The sequence below is a fragment of the Ascaphus truei genome, chromosome 9 (genome assembly GCF_040206685.1).
Source record: "Ascaphus truei isolate aAscTru1 chromosome 9, aAscTru1.hap1, whole genome shotgun sequence".
In the NCBI taxonomy this organism is placed as follows: Eukaryota; Metazoa; Chordata; class Amphibia; order Anura; family Ascaphidae; genus Ascaphus; species Ascaphus truei.
This window is the reverse complement of record NC_134491.1, coordinates 14,892,224-14,911,389: the sequence shown is the minus strand read 5'-3', so window position 1 is coordinate 14,911,389 and position 19,166 is coordinate 14,892,224. Positions and strand designations below refer to the sequence as shown.

At 44.6% G+C, this 19,166-nt stretch overlaps 1 protein-coding gene and 1 long non-coding RNA gene across 4 annotated transcripts in view; one reads left to right on the top strand and one right to left on the bottom strand.

Moving 5' to 3' along the window:
- Positions 1–4,372: 4,372 nt before the first annotated feature.
- LOC142502454 (uncharacterized) lies at positions 4,373–15,207 on the bottom strand. Of its 3 annotated transcripts, XR_012803764.1 has the most exons (5): positions 15,193–15,207; positions 12,384–12,657; positions 11,093–11,258; positions 6,849–6,888; positions 4,373–4,522 (listed from the first exon to the last, which is right to left on the bottom strand). It is a non-coding gene; the product is annotated as an uncharacterized LOC142502454 (long non-coding RNA). The 3 variants fall into 3 exon arrangements; XR_012803763.1 differs by lacking the exon at positions 15,193–15,207 and having other exon boundaries at positions 12,384–12,658; XR_012803765.1 differs by lacking the exon at positions 15,193–15,207 and having other exon boundaries at positions 12,415–12,658.
- Positions 15,208–16,097: 890 nt separating this feature from the next.
- Positions 16,098–19,166, top strand: part of INO80 (INO80 complex ATPase subunit) — a 66,296-nt gene continuing 63,227 nt past the window's right edge. Inside the window, exon 1 of the mRNA XM_075615372.1 lies at positions 16,098–16,534. The gene's annotated coding sequence lies outside the window, so the exon portion shown is untranslated. The remainder of the gene's footprint in view (positions 16,535–19,166) is intronic.

Genomic DNA, 19,166 nt, shown 5'->3' with positions numbered 1-19,166 from the left:
GGAAAAGAAGGGATCCAGCGCTCCACGGATTTCTGAATAAGAAAATTTATTGTGCCACACAACGTTTCGACCTTATGGTCTTTATCAAGTGACTAGGCATACATAATTCAGGATCTACCCAGTATATATATCCTTAACGATTACCCATAAACAGGTGAATAACACCCCCAGCTGTCCCAAATTCGCCTCCCCTGATCAATCCTGTGTCCATACAATGCTCAAACAGTTAGTAAATGTCTACTTCCAGTTTTTCAATCCTCTTCCGGTATTTGCGTTCCAGTGACGTCATCGTGATCTTCTGCGCATGCGCAATCCGGGCACATCTTTATTACAGCGCGAATCATACTGGACATACACTTTGGATACAGTATATCCAAAAGGGCTCAATGACTATATATCATTTAACTGCTTTCTTAATAGGAGATAAAATGTTTCTTAGGTGGCATGGCTGCTGTTGGTGAAAAGCCTTAATGTGAGTAAGTAACAGAATAGATCGGCAGGCACTTCAAAAGTTTCTTATTAAATGATGTTTTTAACACTTACATCTTTTTTGGCACTTGTATACACTACAAAATGCCACCCCTGATCATATACATTGATTTTTTTTCCATGTAGAGAATAAGTACAGACATTAAACTGATACTCATGGAAAAATGCTCATTATATACAGGACTTTTAACATGGCAAGGATCGCTGCAACATGACCAGGACGACAGATGTATTAAGGAGAATCTCTCAAAACCGGAGTGCAACAAGAGGGAAGAAGTGAAAGTCTGAGGATGAAGAAACACCACCCCCAGGATGATGAAAAGAGGAGAGCCAATAGGAACCGAGGTGACTGACGTCAGACCTAGCCGACGGAGAGGAGACGACGCTGGAACGCAAGCCCAGGATATCATGATGACGTCACTGGAACGCAAATACCGGTAGAGGATTGAAAAACCGGAAGTAGACATTTACGAACTGTTTGGACACAGGATTGATCAGGGGAGGCGAATTGGGGACAGCTGGGGGTAATGTTCAATTGTTATTCACCTGTTTATGGGTAATGGTTAAGGATATATATATATATATATATATATATATATACACACACACACACACACACACACACACACACACACACACACACACACACACACACACACACACACACACACACACACACACACACACACATACTGGGTAGATCCTGACTTATGTATGCCTAGTCACTTGATAAAGACCATAAGGTCGAAACGTTGTGTGGCACTAATAAATTTTCTTATTCAGAAATCTGTGGAGCGTTTTACACATATGTTTCTCCTTTTATCTCCTTTTATTCCCTACCCATCCCTTTATTTGAGATCCACACCAAGGTACAGTCTGCTAAAAACAGACTCATCGTGATTGCTGCAAGAAGCCTCAAAGACAAGCCTCTCCAAAGATCCAGGAGCCAAGAAACAGACGAACTACAGGAGCTGAGTTCGAGAGTCCCTAAGTGGATTAAAGGCCTTTAATGATCTTACTAGTGTAAGTGCATATCTCACCGAATTCTTATCTGTTTGTATTGATATACTGCCCTATGATTTTTTCCTCTTTTTTCTTTTTTCTTTTTTCTTTTCTCTTCCCCTGCATATGTGCGCCTAGGTCACTCTTTATATATATATATATATATATATATATATATATATATATACACACACACACACACACACACACACACACACACACACACACACACACACACACACACACACACACACACACACACACACACATATACTGGGTAGATCCTGACTTATGTATGCCTAGTCACTTGATAAAGACCATAAGGTCGAAACGTTGTGTGGCACTAATAAATTTTCTTATTCAGAAATCTGTGGAGCGCTGGATCCCTTCTCTACCTCACCAGGCAGCACAGAGCTGTTTTCCATTCATACTTCAAAGAGACTGGTCAGCTCAGCTGGCATGAGCTCCTCTGATAAGGCTCTTTGAAGCCCTGTGGTATCACTATCTGTGAGCAGCCATATACATTTCACTTTTGGGCTCAATTTCTCAGGTTTCAAAATTGAGAATAAATAAAAAGGTAAAAACAGACCCTATTGTACAGTATGGGGGGGGGGGGTGCACCTTTTATTACACATTGGTGCAGTATGGAGTTAGTGTTCAGTATCGTGTGTGTGTGTGTATACACACACACACACACAACAACAACAACAAACAGACCCCTTAAATCAGCACTGTAGTATGTCCAAAAAATTACAAAATGTATTCAAGCAATGTCACAAATATTAACATAAAATTCCTGAGGTCTAAAGATACCCAAATACCTGCCCTGACTGTCGGCTACACAAAAATCTATATTAACCTAATAGGTGGAAAAAGGTTGAAAATAATCACCTGTCACCTAGCCCCTATTCCACCATATTGTGTATATACATATGTAACTTATTATCTCTCAGTGGCAGGTGTGCGCGTGTTTGGTCTTACCTTCTCCGGAGCGGCCCTCCTCCCTGCAGCGTCGCGTTGTCATGACAACGCGACATCACATGCCACCGTGACGCTGCAGGAGGAGGGCCGCTCTTCAAGGTAAGTACCCCCCAATTACTTCCACCGGAGGGACCCCGCAAAAGTTAAGGCCGGCCCTGCCTGCGGCGTCACTTTGTCTTTATATTTGCATCAAACAACATTTGCCAGATGTGACAGTGGTGTGATTTCTGTTGGCTTACAACTTGCATCAATCACATGCAGGAAATGTTCTAATATTTATCGGAAGCAGAGAATAGAGCCGCGTGTCAAACTTGCTTTATTATCTTTCCATTGATAAATTTCCCTCTGCCCCTTGTATTCTGCACAATACAGGGTCTTTTTCTAATAAAGAAGTAGCTAAGGCAGGGGTGGGCAACAACAGTCCCCACAGACCACCAACAGGACAGGTTTTAAGGCTATCCCTGCTTCAGCACAGGTATTGTATGTCTTTATTTATATAGCGCCAAAAGTGTACTCAGCGCTTCACAAAGAATACAGTACAGGGAATTATAATACAATAAGTGCAGCAAAATCAGACAATAGGAAAGGAAATCCCTGCCCCGAAGAGCTTACAATCTAAGAGGTTTGAGGGGAAACTTACAGACAGCAGGTGAGGGAATAAGTGCAGTATATGGTAGTGCTTGGTCACAATGGGTGGTAGGAGTGACTGAGTGTGGGGCAGTAACCATGAGTGCAGGCTGTTGGGATGCTTAACTTGTGGGGCGAGTTTTAAGGTTAGTCAGTATTAAATCAGAAGGTTAACACCATTTACAGGGGAAGAGGTGGCAGGGAGGCGTGGGTGAGATCAGGTGTGTATGTCTGGGTTCAGGCTTAGGGGAGATCCCCAGCAGCAGGAAGGAGTAGATAGAGGGTGTGAATAGAGGATTTGTGGGGGTGTTTTTTATTGAGGGGTAAAGAAGTTGTTGGGAGAGGTGTATAAATAATGGGGGAATGGGGAAGTTGTAGAGAACAAACGCTCACAAAGGAGTGAGGAAACAGTAAACAGACAAAGCAATAGGGAGGGCATAGTGAGATGCAGCAGGAGAGACTTCCCATGTCCTGGAGGATAGGAAGAGTACAAAGAATCACAGCTTTTAGAAAATCAAGTTCTCACAGCTGCAGAGTTGTTGTGCAGAGTCCAGATCTTCCTCTAATCTTCACCTACAATTTCAACTCCAAGATTAACTCCAGACACTTTCAATGTTACACTTTAAAATGTTTCACAGCCAAGAGAGACTGCCTTATATAGTTAAACACATTCACTTGACTAATAATTAAGGGAGGGGTCTGCCTATTCAGCTCATACCAGTAAGATGTTAATTTGATTAAAGTTCTTTCAATTGATAGATGAAAATCAGAATATTAGTCCAGATATTCAGAATGCATCCATGATTAAAGATTAATCTCCAAAATTAAGTCCAGACACTTTCAATGTTACACTTTAAAATGTTTCACAGCCAGGTGGCTCAATCACACTGCTTCGACTCCGTTAAAGACTGAGCTACTGATTGAGCCACCTGTGCTAAAGTGGGGGTATCCTTAAAACCTGACCTGGTGGTGGCTCTTGATGACTGGAGTTGCCCACCCCGGATCTAGAGTATTCAAGAAGCTGCACACATCTGTTTTTAACATGGAATTTTTTTGGCATAAATATTAATATTTTTACCTTTTTGGTATTTTGTAACAAATTATGTACATATTGTTTGTTTCGTGTGTTTTAAAAAAAAAATTTTTTTTAATGAATTTATTAATAAACTACATTTTTCTTATTCTCTGTAAAAAAAAAATTCAAAAACCAGAAAAATTTCAAAGAAACTACAGTATCAAAGAAAAATTGTAAACTTTTTTTTTTTTTTTTTTTTTGAATGGTCTTGTGTTCTTTATTTTTTGATCAGCTATTCATATTCTAACTTGTTTACTTTTTCTTTTACCATTTTGTTTAACGGTCTAAAGATTCCTTAATTACTTATTTCCAGCTGCTTCTTCATTAGAATGCTTACAGCACAGGACCCTGGAAAAGAAGCAATATGTGAGGATAAGGATTAATAGCCACAGAGCAAAAAAGACCCCATGTGAATTTGTAGCTCAGTTTAGTATGAAATGTTTCTTTTTCCCCGACAGCAAACAGTGATATAACTGGGCTGGATCCTGTACCCACTGCAAAAAGTGAACGGATTCCCTTACAAGAGACCCAGATATATGTCCGATGCATGGGAACCATATACCTCCTACTCACTGAGTCATTGCATTCATCTCCCATATTATTGTGCTGGTAATATTATCCCATCCCAGATCACCCAATGACGCATCAGCTCAGTACAGGCATACCCCGCATTAATGTACGCAATGGGACCGGAGCATGTATGTAAAGCGAAAATGTACTTAAGTGGGGAAAAGGTAGTGCTTCACTTTATCGATGCATGTACTGTACTGCAATCATCATATACGGGCATAACTGATGTAAATAACGCATGTGTAACAGGCTGTATAGTCTCCCCGCTTGCGCACAGCTTCGGTACAGGTAGGGAGCCGGTATTGCTGTTCAGGACGTACTGACAGGCGCATGCGTGAGCTGCCGTTTGCCTATTGAGCGAGATGTATTTACTCGTGAGTGTCCTTAAACCGGGGTATGCCTGTATAAAGCTATTGGTAAAGTCGCTCACAGCCCATAGATTTGCCGCGTTGGGGGGAGCAGTTTAGAACATGCCGCGGGAGAGCAGATTTGATATACTGATTGATACATTGTATATGTCCCGATGCACCTGCCATCTTTATGAAAAGAAAAACCTTATGCAGGAATCACTATTGTAAAGGAACAGAGATATCTTATTGTGCACTATAATGTCTCCAGTGTATAGTCAAGTACTGACGTATCATCACAGACTGAAGACTGACCACCTGGGAGTTAAAGGTTCAGTCCCACTTAGGAGCACAGTGAACTAATGGCCGTGATATTATTAGGTGAACATTGCTTGATTTGACGCCTTCTTTATAAAATACAACATGGTCTTTTTTACAATGATACATCTGGTTCCATGCCACTGATCGCTAGCACAGATACAGCCATTTATTGTAACGTGTTACGTTTCGAGTCCCAGAGAGCATTCATTACATGGGTTCTGAGTAGCTACACCAGGGGTAGCCAACTCCAATCCTCAACGGCCACCAACAGGCCAGGTATCAGGGATATAACTGCTTCAGCACATGTGGCTCAATCATTCTGATTGAGCCACTGATTGAGCTACTTGCGCTGAAGCAGGGATAGCTTTAAAACCTGACCTGTTGGTGACCCTTGAGGACTGGAGTTGGCCGCCCTTAAGCTACACAGATGCCATGTGATGAAGGTTCACAGGTACTCTGAAACGTTACATTAGGGGGGCTCTTGCCTAGATGATTTGGGTCCATTTACTATGGACTCTCACCAGGGCCGGCTTGATGGTGGTTCCATTGGTGCAGTCGCACCGAGCCCCACACTCTTCCCCACAATATTTAAACTGATTGCCAGGGAAGAGCGCGGGGGCCTCTGTAAATGCCTCTTACCTTCTCTCCAGCTTCTCCTGCATCTTCTGATTGCGACAACACAACATCTAATGGCAACGCGATGCCACGACGTTGCAGGAGGAGATGCCGGAGAGAAGGAGGTAAGAGGCCCCACGCTATCCCCCGGCACTGAGCCACGCTAAATTACAAGCTGGCCCCAATTGGGAAAATGTTACTTTTGTTGCATTATATTATTATTTTTTACGAAAATCTACTTGGAACGTACATCTTCACTTTTATTTGTGAGTTGGCATAAATGGCAGAGGAGTTTTTTTGTTTTTTACTATTTTTGGATTATTCTTTTCAGTTTATCTGTTGCTCACGCTGCATTTTGTGATACTTTGCGCCTCGCCATTGAGAAGATAATTAAATATATGGATGCCCATACCACGTCTCGTGGCCAATTAGGAAATAGAGGGGGAACAAATCTTGCAGGGAGCACTCGCAGAAACAATATTTCCTTGCTACAGGTGCACATCGCCCCAACATCCTGGGGGAGATCTGATCAAGTAGGAAAAGGCTTGATGGCACGCCACTGGTTTTGTGTCAAATCAACAATGTGTTTATTCTACAAACATCCAATCAACGTTTCGCTTCTATTCACGGACCTTCATCTTGATAAAGGTCCAACACAAGGACTGAAATGTCGATGGGATATATGTTTGTATAATAAACACATTGTTGATTTGACACAAGACCAGAGGAGGGCCGTGAAGCTTTTTCTTACTGTTTCAATTGGGGAATAGGACATAAGGGAAGTAAAAGCCACACTAATATCACATTAAAGTAGTAAATACCTATGCCAACATTTCTTTCTACTTTGGCTGGGTCTTCTTTCTATAAAGGAACACAGCGGTCACAGCGATGTTAGTGTTACATTGTCACTCAGTTTACAACCAGCACACATTCATTCCCACCTAGTGATGTTTATACAGGGGATCAGCATGTTTAGCCAACGGGTTTCAGTATCTGGAACCACTATCTTAACCTCTTGGGTATTCAGAGCATTGTTCTTGCAGGAAAGTGTTAACACTTCCCAGTGTTTGCAACAGTGTCAGTATTGTGCCTGCCTCTGGAGACCCCCCACCCCCAATAACTGGATAACGAGCCTCATTATGATGTGGGGAGCCTGCCCCCCACACCATCCGGCCCTGTTTCCCATTACACGGTTACTGCAATCTAGATTGATTGTAACTCCAAGTTTTAGAAGCCGTATTGGTGCTGGGGAAGTGTACATTCAACGTAGGTTGTGATAACCTTCTAATGGACCAACATAGAGTTCTTCATAAATGTAATTTAGTAGAGATGGACGGATTGGGATCCGCCAGTTCCTTTGGTCTGTGATTTTCAGTGTAAGGAATCAGCCCACACTTGACGCTGTGCACCGCTCGCCAGCTGCGTGGCAAGTATTCTAATGGCCCACTTGTCTCCTGCAGCCTATCTCTGCCTCCGCAGAGGCCGCGCCTCCGTCCCGCCCCCAGCCTCATTGGATCCTGTCTGCATAAATGCCTTGCTCATTCACTCCTGCTTTGCTGAGCATAACCTGTGTAGCCTTGTGTTCCTGCGTTCTGTTTTGCCTTGCGCCTTGCTGTTTCTCTCTCTGGTTGCTTTCTTGTGTACTGACCCGGCTTGACTATTGGACCCTCTCTGGATAACGACCCCAGCTTGGATTTTGGACCCTCTCTGGATAACGACCCCGGCTTGCTCCTGACTACCCGCACCTCTCCAACCCTGACCACGGCTCTTGGACACGCTACCACTCTCCCGGCTCCATCCAAAGACCACGGCAAAACTGACACTGACCATTCTCCTGGCAAGTATCTGGACTAACCCAATCTCTCCATCCGAGACCCGGCTAAGCGGACTATCCACTCTCCAGGCGCGCCTCCGCTGTTGTGGGTGCACAGTTTCGTACTTTCCCACCTCAGTACCAGGGTCCCGCCTTGTTCGTGGTGAGCGCAAGCGTTACATTCAGCAAATCTCAGACAGGGCGATTCGCTTTCTGTGGATTTTTTTCTTAAGAATCCGCGGATTGCATTCTACAAATCCATCAACGGATTGTATCCAATGGCGGTTTTTGATGAATCCGCGCAAATAAAAACCGACCAAATCAGATTGCAGACTTTACACTGCGAAACGTTTTTTTTTAATGGGGGGACAATGCAAGAAAATTGGGGACGCGGATTTGACTCTAGTAATCGGCGTAAACATAGCTTTCCAATCTTTATCAGTTTCTCCTTCAAGTGATGCTGTGAGATTATGATCGAACACACCAGGTGTTCCCCGCACTCCAAACGAATACAAGAACGTCAATCATGCTTAAAATACTATTGTGTATTAATGAGCAAAAAGAACATATAACAACAATATGCAAACGCAAGGTACAGATAATAAGTGGATGCAGGAAGGGAAGGAGGGGTGTGGTATCACTAGTAAAGTGAGAGTAGGGTAAAGAAACCCTAACGGGGAGGGATGTTGGTGTATTTGACCCTTCTACACTTGTTTATTTTTAGACAGGGAGGATTAAGTTGTGAGGGAGTCGGGAAGTACCATGGTCCCACTTTGTGGATGCTATGGGAATGGGCCTGTAAAAGGGGTACATAACCCCGAAACGTTGCCCCCCCCTCCGCTTCTTCATACACTAACATCCTTCCCCGTTAGGGGTTTCTTTACCCTACCCTCACTTTACTAGTGATTTCACATCCCCCCCTTCCCTCCCCACCCCTCCTCCCATTTCTGCATCTACTTATTATCTGTAACATGCGTTTGCATATTGTTATATGTTCTTTTTGCTCATTAATACACAATAGTATTTTAAGCATCATTAACTTTCTTGTATTTGGAGTGCGGGGAACACCTGATGTTTACTTAGGAGAGACTAGGGGCCTCTTCACTGTTCCTGTGCACCCACAGCGTACTTATATCGGTATCACAACCACACGCACGGTAGTGCGGTCTATACAACATACTTGCTGAGATTATTATCATTTCACCTATCACGAACTCCATGTGGGTCCAATAAAAGGTAGCACAACCTAGAATTAACTAGCTAAAGTACTTGGCATTGCTCAGGAATTCTAAGAAACTACGAAATACTGACATTTATAAATGGATAATTCCATTTTTTTTGTTTCTTAATGCGAAGTCCCCCGCTGAAATAACTCAATCCATAATAGTTTCATTGCCTCTGAGGTCCTGAAGTGTTCGACCGAGCGCCTCTAATGCTGCGTGTGTATGGGACATTGCACTCGGCCCAAACACCGAGAGCCTCTAATGCTGCGTGTGTATGGGACATTGCACTAGGCCCAAACACCGAGAGCCTCTAATGCTGCGTGTGTGGGACATTGCACTAGGCCCAAACACCGAGAGCCTCTAATGCTGCGTGTGTGGGACATTGCACTAGGCCCAAACACCGAGAGCCTCTAATGCTGCGTGTGTGTGTGTGACATTGCACTCGGCCCAAACACCGAGAGCCTCTAATGCTGCGTGTGTGTGTGGGACATTGCACTCGGCCCAAACACCGAGAGCCTCTAATGCTGCGTGTGTGTGTGGGACATTGTACTCGGCCCAAACACCGAGCGCCTCTAATGCTGCGTGTGTGTGTGGGACATTGTACTCGGCCCAAACACCGAGCGCCTCTAATGCTGCGTGTGTGTGTGGGACATTGCACTCGGCCCAAACACTGAGAGCCTCTAATGCTGCGTGTGTGTGTGGGACATTGCACTCGGCCCAAACACTGAGCGCCTCTAATGCTGCGTGTGTGTGTGGGACATTGTACTCTCGTCCCAAACACTGAGAGCCTCTAATGCTGCGTGTGTGTGTGGGACATTGCACTCGGCCCAAACACCGAGAGCCTCTAATGCTGCGTGTGTGGGACATTGCACTCGGCCCAAACACCGAGAGCCTCTCATGCTGCGTGTGTGTGTGGGACATTGTACTCGGCCCAAACACCGAGAGCCTCTAATGCTGCGTGTGTGTGGGACATTGCACTCGGCCCAAACACAGAGAGCCTCTAATGCTGCGTGTGTGGGACATTGTACTCGGCCCAAACACCGAGAGCCTCTAATGCTGCGTGTGTGTGTGGGACATTGTACTCGGCCCAAACACCGAGAGCCTCTAATGCTGTGTGTGGGACATTGCACTCGGCCCAAACACCGAGAGCCTCTAATGCTGCGTGTGTGTGTGTGGGACATTGCACTCGGCCCAATCACCGAGAGCCTCTAATGCTGCGTGTGTGTGTGGGACATTGCACTCGGCCCAAACACCGAGAGCCTCTCATGCTGCGTGTGTGTGTGTGTGGGACATTGCACTCGGCCCAAACACCGAGAGCCTCTCATGCTGCGTGTGTGTGGGACATTGCACTCGGCCCAAACACTGAGCGCCTCTAATGCTGCGTGTGTGTGGGACATTGCACTCGGCCCAAACACCGAGAGCCTCTAATGCTGCGTGTGTGTGTGGGACATTGCACTCGGTCCAAACACCGAGCGCCTCTAATGCTGCGTGTGTGTGTGGGACATTGCACTCGGCCCAAACACCGAGAGCCTCTAATGCTGCGTGTGTGTGTGGGACATTGCACTCGGCCCAAACACCGAGAGCCTCTAATGCTGCGTGTGTGTGTGTGGGGGGGACATTGCACTCGGCCCAAACAATGATCTTGCACTTGAAGAACTTTGGCTGCTCCTGCGTTTTTGGTAATGTTGCAAATTGGATTTTCAGCGTGACCAAGATTAAGTGGCAGCTTGAGTGTCGTATGATGGGATCATGTCATATGTGATTTCAACACTTATGTTATTGATGCTGTCATATGTGATGCTATTTGTGAATTGTATCTAAACAGCCAAAAAAAAAACCTGCTACTTGATTATAGGGCACCATCAGGCAAAATGTGGTTACAATATCTTATGAGGTGCCCATATGCAGCGAACAGACAGATGACTTCAGTTGATTTACACTTCGTCAGGATTAATTCGGCCACTAGAAATTGGAATTTAAGTAACTTTCAAATATAGAGGAGAGCCAGGGAGGGAGAGAGATGAATCACCTGTTTTCTGTCCCTGTTGCTCCTCCTGTTTCTCTAGGTTCCCCTTCTCCTTCTCCTCCATCTCCTCGATCTCATTCTGCTTCTCCTCTACCTCCATCTCCTCCTTGTGCTTATGCTTGTCTATCTCCCTTTTCTGGTTCTTCTCCTCGTCTGTCACCGCGGGGCTCTACAAAACATGAGCGTTTTAGCAGGGACGCACAGAGCTGCCCAGACTCCTCTCCTGACCCTTTCCTCTCTTTGTAACCCTAGGAGATTAATGTAATGTTCTATGGCGAAAGGGAACTGAGCAAATAGGACGCAGGGGAGAGAGATGGTATGCGACAAGAGGGAGCAGGGGGAGAGAGATCTAGAACGAGAGGGAACGGGAGATATATAAGAAGAGTTAATGAGAGATGTAGAACAGGAGGGATACAAGAAGTATAGCAGGAATAGTGGTAAAAAATACAAAGAAGAGGAAACTGGGAGAGCGTTAAGAAGAATAAAGGAAACTGGGATACAAATGAAGGGAACAAGGTGGGGTGATAAGGAAACAGAAAGGGGCAGTTATATTCAGGAGTGAAAAGAGATTTAGCACAGGGGGGAAGGGCTCCTTACACCCCATTTCTATTCCTCCTTACACCCCATTTCTATTCCTCCTTACACCCCATTTCTATTCCTCCTTGCACCCCATTTCTATTCCTCCATACACCCCATTTCTGTTCCTCCATGCACCCCATTTCTATTCCTCCATGCACCCCATTTCTATTCCTCCATGCACCCCATTTCTATTCCTCCATGCACCCCATTTCTATTCCTCCATGCACCCCATTTCTATTCCTCCTTGCACCCCATTTCTATTCCTCCTTGCACCCCATTTCTATTCCTCCTTGAACCCCATTTCTATTCCTCCATGCACCCCATTTCTATTCCTCCATGCACCCCATTTCTATTCCTCCATGCACCCCATTTCTATTCCTCCATGCACCCCATTTCTATTCCTCCTTGCACCCCATTTCTATTCCTCCTTGCACCCCATTTCTATTCCTCCATGCACCCCATTTCTATTCCTCCATGCACCCCATTTCTATTCCTCCATGCACCCCATTTCTATTCCTCCTTGCACCCCATTTCTATTCCTCCTTGCACCCCATTTCTATTCCTCCTTGAACCCCATTTCTATTCCTCCTTGCACCCCATTTCTATTCCTCCTTGCACCCCATTTCTATTCCTCCTTGCACCCCATTTCTATTCCTCCTTGATTAATGTCCCAGGATTAGGATAATCTGCACCCGCATCTTTCCTCTAGTCTTACTCTTTTTCTCTAGTATTGTTTGGATGCCTACTCCTTAACTCTCCTCCTCATCCGCTCTTCTCCATGGTGAATAGTCACCGACTCAGCCAGCAGCTGGACTTCTACTTCAGTTGCATTATGATGTCATCGGGTGTTGCTGACCTCACGGGGATCTGAGCAGCATTGTTTCCCCCCCACGTTCTCTCTTGCAGCTCAGTGTCCAGTCTCCTCAGCCTAGCGGTGAAGCCCTCAAGCTCTCACAGGGGGAGTCCCACGTAGCAAGCCAGAAATTGATCTTTTGTAAAGAATTAAACAGTTTAACTGGCTTCCCTAAACAAAGTTAACCGTGCTATAAGAAAAGATATGTCTGCTTTCATTTTTTTTGTGCCAAATTCATTACAAATTGCTTTTCTTAAGGGCCTCTGCATAGGGGATTGTTGTAAATCCCCTATTCAGAGGCCCTTAAGACCCTGCCACTATAGATAAGCGGAGAAGATTGGGGGATCTCTGCCTATGTAATCTCTTATAGAACACACAGTGCCATCAGACAAAAGGGAGCAGCCAGAGCAAAACCAAACCCCTCCCAAGTTTCAGCTCGCGCTGTTTACAAATTGAATAACAATTGATTTAAAAATACGTTTAAGTGTCAGATCTAGATAAATACGATGTTACTCACACAGTTGTGACTCTTAATCATGTCACTGCCATTAGTAAACTTTGGTACTTGGAAGGATTACCCCATCAAAAGACTCCTGGGCCTTATTAACTAAGCAGTGCTTCTCTATGGGGCCCCTTCCAACATTGCTTAGTAAATATGGCACATTCTGGTTGAATAGCATCAGTTAATATGACCCATAGAGGCCGCGATGGGTTATCTCACCCGCTCAAGTCAATGGGAGTGAAATGCCTCAACATGTGTGATAACCCGCCCCGGGTCTCGATGCATGTGCCCCATATTTCCTTATTCTATATACAGCGATGTGGCCGTTTGGGACATTTTCAACTGCAATTCTATATAAACTGCAATGGGAATCTGGGGTCAAAACCAGGTGAAATGGCCGCTTTGGCGTATATATAGAATGATCCCCTTTATGTTTATAGCCAAAAAATATTACACGAATGGAAACAGGAATTTCCGGAATAAATCACTGGGAGAATCCTACGGTTGAATTGGCTGCTCCTGCAAAAATCTCTATTAAGTGTATTAATAGATATATATTAATAAATAATCTCTATTATATATAAATAAATCTATTAATTCTTTATAATATAACTGCTTTGTATGGCCACTTGTTTGCACATAGAATGTTCTTAATAGAAAGATTTTTGCGGCAGGCATAAGCCTACAGGGGTCCCATGTCAAAATGGACAAGAAGCAAAAGGTGACACTGTGCTTATTTGCATGTCATTTCCCAGAATCCCTAGCTGCAGTGGAAACACTGATAGGAGATAATGGGGAAAAGCAGGGTTGCAGACCTGTCTGAGACATGTGAATGTGCTCACAAGTGATATTTTTATTTAATATTGTTTAGTTATATATCTGTCCCTTTCCCCCGTGTGTAACAGACTTATCCCTATTTAAATAAAGCAGCCTCAGAGCTCTGAGAATCCAGCAGAGATAGTTAATTGCAGCCACTCAATTAACTAGTCTCAACCTGGACTAATGAGAGCTCTGTAAAAAGCCTGATGTGAGACACAGGAGAGAGATTCCTTCGCTCACATTTAGACTGACATAAGGAGAGCAGAGAAGCCTGCACACAGACACTGTCTTGAGCACAAAGGCTGTGCTGAGATCAAGAGACCTATATTTCCTGGACACGGAGGAGCCAGGAACCTGCCAGAGACTGACATGGAGGGCCACCTGCTTACGGTACCTCCTGAGACTTTGGGTGATAGGCTGGTAATGGGAATATCCCTCCAGTCCTGCACATAGGGTCTGGGGAAGTAAGTTACCCTTACACAGGGATAGGGGTTTGTTGTTTTTGTATGTTTGCCTGGATAAAGGAAATGAAGAAAGTCAGGGCTCCACGGATTTGCTCAATGAACTAATTTATTGCCAATAGACTAAAACGTCAAGTCTATTGGCAATAAATTAGTTCATTGAGCAAATCCGTGGAGCCCTGATTTTCTTCATTTCGTTAACCCTGGATTGACACAGAGAATCCTGAACCAGGAGCACCGGTAGTTGTATCCCCTTTTGATTTTTATTAGTGTGCAGCATTTATTATCTTTCTACTTTGGCTCTACAAAGGAACAGGCTCAATAAAGCCAAGATATAATTTCACCCTAAAACAGTCTCAATTTGCATACCTCTGCATACATCTCTTACACAGTGCTACCCAATTCTTCCGATATACCGTCCCTATATAATTTTAGGATAAACGTATAGAATTAATGCGGTATTTGTTCCTTGGTTCACTTTAAAATAAATAAATAAGGAGTGTTATAGTGTATCTACATGTCTACCATTATTCTCTTTAAACTCTTTGTATAGCATCCAACAATATCTTACAAATGTAAGCTTCTAAATGCACATCATCTTATGTACATTTTAGGGATATAGAGGTTTATAGAAAGAAGGGTAGGGGGCCGTGTTGCTCCTTCCATTTAATAACAGAGGAGGGAGAGGGAGAAGGAGGTATGATGCCTTTTATTGGACCAACAAGTAGTTGATATGTTCATTGCTAATATCTAATACACACAAATCCAAAAGAACAAATGTTTAAATAAGATGATCTATACAAATTATACATTGCATGTTACTGAGCATTTATAGGAGCTGCTCCCTCGCTTATAACCCGCCTCTACGGAAAGAGGAAAACAAGTCTACCTATTTCCATGTGCCCAATGTTGGGGGATCTGGCTATGTAAGACTCCCCCTCTCCCTGCTCCACTTCTTCCCCTCTCTCTTCTCTCACCTCCAACCCCTCCTCTCTCCCCCCTCCCCAATCCCCCCTCCTCTCTCCCCCCTCCCCAATCCCCCCTCCTCTCTCCCCCCTCCCCAATCCCCCCTCCTCTCTCCACCCTCCCCAATCCACCCTCCTCAATCCACGTGTTCTCTCCACCCTCCTCTCTCCACCCTCCTCTCTCCACCCTCCCCAATCCACCCTCCTCTCTCCACCCTCCCCAATCCACCCCCTCTCTCCACCCCCCTCTCTCCACCCTCCCCAATCCACCCTCCTCTCTCCACCCCCCTCTTCCCTCTCTCCAGCATATCAATGTTAGGTTTGTCCCAGCTTTATCCACTCCCGCGATAAAATCACAACAGGGTGGAGAGGAGCCCAGCCAGGGAACTTGAGGCATAGATTATTTTTAGAAACAAAAGTTTTTTAATAGTAGTGAGATACACATATATAATCACTTTTATAATGTCCGAATTTTTTTTTATATTTATATATATTTTTTTTTTTATTATTATTATATAATAATAATAAATGTGCACTATGAGGAGCAGCCCATTTTAAACATGAGGCTTCCTGAGAATGGCACATGACACTTTAACCCCTGCAGGGACATAGAGGCCTGTAAGTGCAACGTCCAGCTTTTTTTTGCAGGCCCCATTCCAGCATTGGAGGGGTTAACCCCCAACCAAGGCGCAGAGCGTCATTTCCCCAGAGCCCCTCCCCCTTTCTTGTCTTCTCAGCGTCCGAGACCCAGCCCCGTGACATCTCGCGAGGCTTCCTCCCCTCTCCTTCGCCCTCGGGCCCGAGATCTGCTGGATCACCAGCGTTACGTCACTGGCAACCTTCGCCGCGCAGCCCAGGCTCGCTCAATCGAGGCGCCCACCTCGTCGATCCGGATCCCTGAGAAACCGGGGATCCCGCGGTATTTGGTGCTCGGTGCCCGCCTTTCCCTCGCCTCCCGGGCTCCTGCCCCCCACCGCCGCAGCCCCTGCGCCTCCACGCGCCCGGCGTGTTACTAAAGCAGGCGGTGAGGGTGGCTCTGGCTCGATTGCTCTGGCCTGGGTAATGGCGCCGCTCCCCCCCGCCATGGCTCCCCATGTCCCCGCTCTCTCAGTCAGTGAGTGTGGCCGCCGCCGGCCCAGCGCCCGCTGCCTCCCCTGTGACGCCATCTTGGAGGAGCCGACGAGGCCGGGTCCGCGCCGACCGGATAGGAGCTCACCCCCCGACACCCAGCTCCCGGCCCCGGGAGGGGGGGGAGGGAGACCTGAGGTGAGAGGCGGGGAGGCCTGGAACCCCCTGAGATACCCGCAGGCCGCGGCACTCACCCCCTGCTGCGTCACTCAGCCTGCGGCGGGCAGGCCCAGGGGGGGTGGAGAGGGGGCCCGTGCACCCTCGTGCCATTATTATTATATAGGGCCGGGGTTATCGGCTAGGGCCTCACTGACCTGTCATAGGGCCGTCATCATCATCATCATCATCATTATTATTATTCTTATCGGACTTATTTCTTCTTATTAAATTACTTCATTATTACACGTATTTCTTAATAATAATAAAGTAATTTAATAATTTGAAATATCTAATAATAATTAAGTAATTTAATAAAAAATGACTAATAATAATAATAAAGTCATTTAATAATTAGAAATATGTCTAATAATAATGAAGTCATTTAATAGACTTATTGCTTATTAAATTAATTATTATTATTGGACTTAGTTTATAGGTTCTTATTATTTAATTACCTCGTTATTGTTGTAGTATTTCGTTTATAGGACCTTTATTTCTTATTGGACTTATTTTTTCTTATTATTAGGCGTATTTTATAGGACCTTATTTCTGCTAATTATTAAATTGCCACCTCTGGACCCCATTTATCATGTGAGATGGCCTTATTGTTTTGATTTATTATGGAACTCCCTTTTTTTATATTATAGCAGCTCATTGACAATTGTTTAAAGGACTCCATTGATTTATATTATTGGAACTGTTGGTTTTAAGACCTAATTTCCTGCTATATTACAGGGTCATATTTATTATTAACGTTTATTAAAGTGGGACTTCATTTTATAGGACTTTATTTCTTCGTATTATGGAATCTCTTTATTATAGGACCCTCGGTCATGATCTAATTTTATTATTGTTCTGTGATTTTACTTATTATAGGATCCCCTTTATTATATTATAGAACCTCGTTGTTGGTTATATATTATTTATTATAGGACTCAATTTATTATACTTTAGTACATTTTTATTACTTTAGGACTTGATTATTAAAGGATCTCATTATACTGGTTGCCCTTTAGCTGTTAACATAATATATGTTCACAATGGTATTACATAGAACTGACAGTGTATATAACTCTACGTAGCATTTTACAGGCATGACCAGGTTTATTTATTGAAGTGCCAATCGGACACTACTGCAAGAAAACTGATTTGAATGGATGTTATTGCAGTTTAGTGAATAGCCATCAGGCGAGTCCCTGTCCCAAGGACTTTTTTAATCTAACCCGTCGTGCCTGAGGCACAGGGTAACATTCGCAGTGTCACAAGGAGAGCAGACACTGGGGTATGAACTGGTTTCACCCACTTCAAAGGCAGTGACGTTGCTAACCTTGGGCTTCTGTGGCAACAAGAGGATTAATGCTTTAAGACTGGAATCGGAGGGGCTGTATTATAAAACAACCCCCTTATTGTATTAGTAGAGGGGAAATGTGTGACTAAATTAATATAAAAGTAGTGGTTCATTATCCATGGCACCATCACACTTGGGTTACTGGGCAGCGCTTGCCGTTGGGGACTGTTTTTAAGAAAGGGGGGGAGTGTAGTTGGATGTGGAGATGTGCTTATGTTTTAGGGGAGAGGAGGTGGGAGCCCCAATTCCGTTTTGGTTTAGAGCAGGGGCGGCCATCTCCAGTCCTCAAGTTCCACCAACAGGTCAAGTTTTCAGGATATCCCTTCTTCAGCACAGGTAGCTGTCGCTGACGGAGCCACCTCTGCTGCTGCACAGATATCCTGAAAACCTGACCTGTTGGTGGCCCTTGAGGACTGGAGTTGGACGCTCCTGCTGTAGAGGACGGGTGACCTGTGTTTTGGGTTAGGAGTAGAATCGGGTATGTTTAATGTGTGTCGGGGTTACTTGTTTTTGTGGGGGCAGACTCGCTCGTGATACAGATGTTTTCCGGTGATCATCTCTTTCACAAAAGATTCTCTCTCCCAATAAATTAACATTTTTCTCCTGATTCTGAGTGGACAAAACTCACTTAGGGGGTAATTTTAATATATTCTCCACGGGAATTTTCGACCAATAACTGTCCGATCGATCACTGCAGAGCATATTTAAAAAAAAAAAAAATGGGTATGAACTAGGGGTCTCCCAAGCTGAATCGCGTTAATTTCAGCTCCAGGGACCCCCTGCTTCCCGAATTACATATCCCCGAAGGTGCTGCCAACGGGCCATGTAAACCTCCATATTCACCCAGCCGGGATGCTACCGGCAGCACCTAACTGAGGTAACCGTATCGGGAAGCAGGGGGTCCTCATAGCTGAAATGTAATGCTGCTCATCCTTGCAGACCCCCTGCTTCATTTTTAGACCAAGAAAATAACCATCCTTGGTGGAACCACACATTTAGTTGTTCTTGATATGGACTTATCTGAAGTACATCGGATAATTGAAAATAGATCCCCTTTAATTCACCTAATCGGAGGAGACAGGAGGAGCGGCCAATAAAGTGAGAGCCTGCTAAGAAAACCCTTCCAAGGACAATCCTACATGGAGATCCAAAAATCTGAATGCTGTATGTATGCAAAAATAAAATCTTTCCTTGGTGCTTGTTAAAGATCGCCACTTGTTTAACCTCTCAAATATCTTTTTAATTACTGTGACATTTCTGTTA